This window comes from Episyrphus balteatus, chromosome 2 (genome assembly GCF_945859705.1).
Source record: "Episyrphus balteatus chromosome 2, idEpiBalt1.1, whole genome shotgun sequence".
Lineage (NCBI taxonomy): Eukaryota > Metazoa > Arthropoda > Insecta > Diptera > Syrphidae > Episyrphus > Episyrphus balteatus.
Genome location: NC_079135.1, coordinates 100,315,182 through 100,321,740, shown reverse-complemented (window position 1 = coordinate 100,321,740; position 6,559 = coordinate 100,315,182).

Sequence of the window (6,559 nt, the reverse complement as noted above, 5' to 3'; positions counted from 1 at the left end):
ACTTCTCCCCGGGACGCAAGCGGCAGGCATGGTTTTTCCTCTATTTTAAATGTCAAACTAACTATCTAAACATACTTCAGCCCTTATCACATATAACAATTTGACGGTTTTTTTTACAACTTTAGGTCAGCGGCAGGATAACTTCGCCCCACTGTCCAGGTGGCAGGCATGGTTTTTTTTTCTCAAGGCAGTGCCAACTAACGTTCTAGACCGGTTTCAAGTCTTATCATGTTAGACATGTGACCTCGGTTTTTTTACAACTTTGAAAATTAACTGTAAATTAATGCACCACGGGTTCGCCTGCAGGCATCGATTTTATGTTTTTCTAATGTAAAAACTGCCCGAAAAAAATAAATTCATCCATTATCAAATCTTTCAAAAATGAGTGACGCTGGCTCCCGGGCTAGTAGGTACCGAATTTTTTTAGGACAAAAAATACGCATATAGAAAAGTTTTTTTTTTTTTACTCTAAAGATTTTTTGTGTGTAATGTTACAAATAAGACGAAACTTTTTAAATAATAAAATATATTTTTTAAACCGTTATTAACGACTTTTTTCGTTTCTGAATATCTCGTACACGACCAATCCGATTTCAATGAAAATTTGCATACAAAAGCGATATATTAATGAGTAACCGTAATAAAATTAAATTAAAATTTTACAAAATTTTCAAAAACACATTTTTTTTTGTTTGAAAAAAAAAACCTATTTCGGTTCTGTGAAATATGTCGAAATTTCGTTTTAAAGTGTTACCTATGCCTTTTTCTTCAAATTAAAAAAAAAAAAAAAAAAAAAACAGCTCTAACAATAAACAAATATTTTTTTCTAAAAATTCCTTTTCATCCAAGAAATCTTTACTTTGTTTTGTGATTAAAATCATTTAAAATGGTGTTTCCTGTTTCATTTATTTAAAAACAGATTTTTTCATATTTTTTTACAATACTGGTGAAATTTCTTTATTAAATTAAATTATAATTTTCATTAATTTTTTTCATATATAAGTAGCTTTATAGATTAAGCAAATACGTGCGTTTTATTTTTAAATACCAAAAATGACCTTAAAGTGTTTCACCTGCTACTTTTAATGTTAAAACGTATTTATTTTCAAGTGACTTATGTATTTGTAAAATTTATTTGTTTAAACTTGAACTTTTTTCAGTTTCATTTTCAGAGGTTCTTTGATTTGATAAATTTTGTATTAGTGACCAAATTGTTCTGATTTAACTTTAAATTTATTAAAAGTAAATTTAGCCAACAAGGAAATCCTTATATACTTTTATCGTACACTCTTAACAGACTTAATGATAACAAAAATTTCTTCCAAACTTTTTTTTTCAATTCCTTAAAAAATACATACAATCAATAATAACAAGTTATTATCATGATATCCATTTTGAAATCCTTTTCCAAAAAAAAACATTAAATATACATTTCATGGGAAAATATTTTGACTTGAATTTTTTATCATAAGACAACACAGTAGCTCTCGCGCTGTCCTTAAAAATTATTTCAATTTCAATTCGTCTTCTCTTTTATATATAAGCCAGAAAATAAACCCAAGAAAACTATCCTCAAGGCAAGAATTTGCCTTCATCGCCATCCGCCATGAAAAACATGGTTTTATTTCCGCCGTTCCGTTTTCTGTCGCTGCCGCTATACGAAACGATATCCTTGCCTGAGGCGAGTTATAGTTGAAGTAAAAATTTTAAATTTATTTTAATTTCCATTTCTCTGGGAAAATCTAAGATCTGTTCCTGTAACACTCTACTTGTTCATTTCTGAAATAAAAAGAAATAAGTTGTGTTGTTTTTAAGCAAAAGAGTCTTAACATTTTTTCATTTTTCTTTTTTTTGTTGGAAGTGAAAATCCGCACCCTAGAAATCGACAGACTAAAGGCAAACACATGGACAGCTAAAGATAGTGCACATTATTGACAGGCCAAACAAAGATTCGGGTGCATTCTTTTGGATTTTGCAAAAATGCCAATAAAGAGGCAGAATCTTATAGAATAACAAAAGCACTATAGGAGTACCTAAACTAGGAGAGAAAAATACATTGAACTTATGCACTAGGAATGCTAATGTAAAATCGTCTGAAAATCCGTCTATATACCCACATAGCTACAGAGGAAGGTACAATAGTTAAGTAAGTACACTTTGGTTTGTTTTGGACACCCATAGTTCGAGCTGAATAAATATAATGGTACATTGTGGGTTATCAGTTTTAAGACTATACAATACCATAGGAGAGTTCTTTGGAATAAACATTTGAACTCATTGAATTCAATACATTTTGGACTTTTAAAAAGTGACTTCAGATCAAAAATAATGTTTTTGTATTAAAAGGAGTTTAAGCATACATTTTTTTAATGAAGTATTGAGATCGAACGAGGAAGATTGGTATATTTTTTACCCGTTTAAGGGGGAAGCACAAGTATCTACAAAAAAAGAACTAACATAAAATAAGCAAATAAAAAGGATTCACAGGAGTTGTTGTTTATGCTATGGCATAGATTTTATCGCGAGCCTTGGCATTGGGACCGAATGAAGAAATCACGTAACCAAAACCTAACGCCACCCACTTGGGTGGTTCGCTTAACGTGGGGCGAGAGGGGCTTACCGCCCCGGGTGTGACCAATCTTCCCCTCTCTTCTCCATTTAGTTGTGTTTGATTAACATTGAACCTTAAGTCCAGAATCTAAGTTGGAAAAAGTTACCAAATGTAACTATTTGACACTTTAACATTGCATTTAGGAACGATTTTGTGACGTCATAATGTTACATTTCGTAACTTTTTTCTCTTTAGGAACGATGAAAGTTAACTTAATTATTGTTAACAATAGTTAACATCAGCGAATAAAAGAACGCACTTCAGTTGTGCGCAGCTCCAGTTAAAAAATCACATTTTCGTTTCGAACTGCACGAAAACAATTAGCTCGATTTGCGTACTAGGCTTTATGTTTTATTTTCAATTTAATTTTATAAAGGAGACTGGGCACTTTTGTATGGGACGTGGCCCATCGGTGTAACACATTGTGACATACATCAAATGAAAGGTCTCGATGAGTGTATTGTTTTTTAGTATGGGCACAAGTCTGTATCTCGTGCACGAGACACAGACTTTTGGCCATATAAAAAAATAACAAACTAATTGAGACCTTTCATTTGAAGTATGTATCAATGTGTTACACAAATGAGCCACGTCCATACAAAAGTGTTTTAAAAACCGAAAAATGCATTGCGTCATGGGTGAAAACTGGTGATGGAATAGCCCAATTGATTTCCCAACACAGTTATGTAATTTTTTTGAACCAAGTTAATCGAGTGTCTAGTCAAAATGTATACTTTTCTGAATTTTATTACATACATTTTTAGACATAAAATGTATCACTGCACTTTCCCTGCACGAGATACAGACTTGTGCCCATACAAAAAAATAGTACACTCATCGAGACCTTTCATTTGATGTATGTCTCAATGTGTTACACCAATGGGCCAAAATGCCCACTCTCCTTTCATTTAAAACATAAAATTTGTTTTTAAAAGTACAAAAACATCTTTTAGACCGGTTTTAAACTCCAAACCAAGTATGAAAAAAAAATTATTCGATAAAAAAGTTCAAAATTGTTGGTTTTTGGATTTTTTTTATTATAAATACAAATTTTCAAAAAAAAAAATATTATATTTTTTAAGTCCAAAAATTATTTTTTTGAAAAAATTTCTTAATTTAAAAAATTTTTTAAAATCGTTTGTATGGCAGTTCGAATTTTTGGGATTCCAAAATTTGCCTGTGGTAAAGAGCAAGTAAGAAATCATAGTTACATAGAATAATGGAATTACATTTATTTTACTGTTTTTCATTCTGTGGGTGACACCATCATTACCGCCCCGGGTGCCACACATGCTAGCTACGCCACTGTCTATATCGCAAGTAAAAACGGACTTGCAATGTTAGGACTCGCTTTGTGTCGCATTGTTTCACGATTATCACCTACTTCATATATGACTTCCTCCTAGGATTGGAAAGAATAATTTTTTTTGTATGCATTTGATTTCCATTACAAAATATAAAAAAAAATATTTATTGTAAATAAAAAAATTTTGCATTAAAAAAAATATTTATTGCAATTGAAAAAACAATTTATTGCAACCAAAAAATATTTGTATTGAAAATAAAATTTTTACTGTAAATAAAAATACTTATTTTGTATTAAAAAAAATTTATCGCAAAAAAAAAATTAATGCAAAATTTGTGCATTAAATATATTTTTTTTAATATGTATTCGGCTAATTTCTTACAATTTTGGAGATTTGAAAATACATATATGCTCCTTCAACTCCAATTTTCAAACCTTATGTATGGTCAATTGGCCAAAATTGTAAGAAATTCGACGAATATTTAAAAAAAATTATTGTATGCACACATTTTGCTTTTTTTTTTTTTTTTCAATGTATAAATTTTTTTTCAATGCAAATAATTTATTTACAATAAAAATTTTATTTACAATGCAAATATTTTTCAGTTGCAATGACAGCTTTTTTTAATGCAATTGTTTTATATTTGCAATAAATATTTTTTTTAATGCAAATATTTTTCAGTAGCAATAAATATTTAATTTTTTATGCAAATTTTTTTTATTTGCAATTAATATACTTTTTAATTTCAAATACATTTTTTTTCAATTGATATTTTTTTTCTTTAAATATTTAATTATTAATTTTCTTTGCTTTTTTCTTAAGATTTATGGTATGAATTAATTTTATGAAGTACCTCCCTCAAACGTGCGTCGTTATCGAAAAAAAACCCAAAACTTTGCATTCAAATGCAAGATATTTTTAGAACTACTTGGATGTCGTGATGAAATATATTTTTGTTTTTTGTGAAATATACATACCTACTTTCAAAACTTTTGTTTTTTTTTTTGCGGATATTAGTTATAAAGTCTTTTTCTTAAAGATAAAGATAACGATAAGTACCCCTGTGCTACTAAATGCGAAAAAAAAATCAATATAGATATCGCTGCAGATATAAAATTTATCTCATAATGAATTTCATAATAATGCCAATATTTTTGTATGAACATTGTACCGAGATAAGAGTTTTGGAAGTAGTATGTCTTTGGTCGGAACAAAATTATACCTTAAATAGCTCTTCCATTAAATAATTTAATTATGCGATAATACATTTAAGCAAAGTGAACTTTTTGCATATCTACATAATGTACCTATACATTTACATACATGTACAATGTACATGCGTTAGCTGTATCAGATTAAAATAGGAGCATTTGTTTATTATTATTTAACAGTGAATCTAGCTTAATGACCAGCGAAGCGTACGTTGAGTTGCTGGTGATGCCCCGGGAAAAGACTAAAATTTTAGGTCGCTTTGTTATTTGGAGGCCCGTTTGATGTAGGAAACAAGAACAAATAAAAAAGTACGTATACGCCATACATTTTATTTTTGTGACTCCTGATGTATCATTTGTTGGTCGTTCAGATGATTCAAGTAATATTTTGGTCTTGAGAGATTTCCTAGAGGACAAGTTGAAATTTTTTTTATGACCAAAACTAAAGGAAATAGAAAAGTAAATTTTTTTCACAAACGGATTTTGTGTGTAGTTTTAAAATAAAAAAAATGTTTTTTGTACTGTTATTAACAATACCTTCCATATAACGGTTTTTTGGTTTGTGAATATCACGTACAATATTACGCGATTTCAACGAAAATGTTCATACAAAAGCGCTCAGGTAAAGGTATTATTAAAATTTTAGATAATTTTCAAAAAACACATTTTGGATTTTTTTAAATATTTCAATTTTTTTGTTGAAAAATCAATTTTTTGAAGACGGGTGGGTGAAAAATTTTTTAAATTTCGTTATTATGTGTAAATTGATTATTTTTTCAAAATGGCAACAACTTTTTTGGAAAAAAATTGTAGAAAATTTGTATATACACTTAGGAGCAAAAAAATGGAATCAAAAAATGAGTTCTGTAAAAACGATAATTGGTGAGGATGCAATTGACACACATGAATGTTAATTGCACCATTAAAAAGCTTAAAACAAAAGCTTTAAATCAATGCTAGGAATTAAAAAAACCGTTCACTTTATAAAGATCCAATCAACATAAATGAAGCATGTAAGGAAAAATAAACTGAAATTGAAACAGAGAGTATCTGAAAAATTTACCATTTAAAAAAAATGAAGTGCAATTTATTGACAGATAACGTCAATAGTAACGTAATGAAAAAAAAACTGAAATTGAAGTAGAGAGTATCAAGAAAATTCAACATTTAGAAAAAAATTAAGTGCAATTGATTGACAGATAGCGATGATACTATCGTACGCATTTTTATGTTTTACCAACAATTCAAAAGTAAAAAATTCAAGCTTTTAGATGAAACCATGAAAGTTGAAGAAACATTATTTTATCCATTGCATTTTTGGTTTTTAATAAAAATAATTTATTTGATTCCGTTTTTTTGCTCCTAAGTGTATGTATAAACAATTATTTTTTTAAAAAAGAAATTTTTTTTTAAAAATTCTTTTCTATACA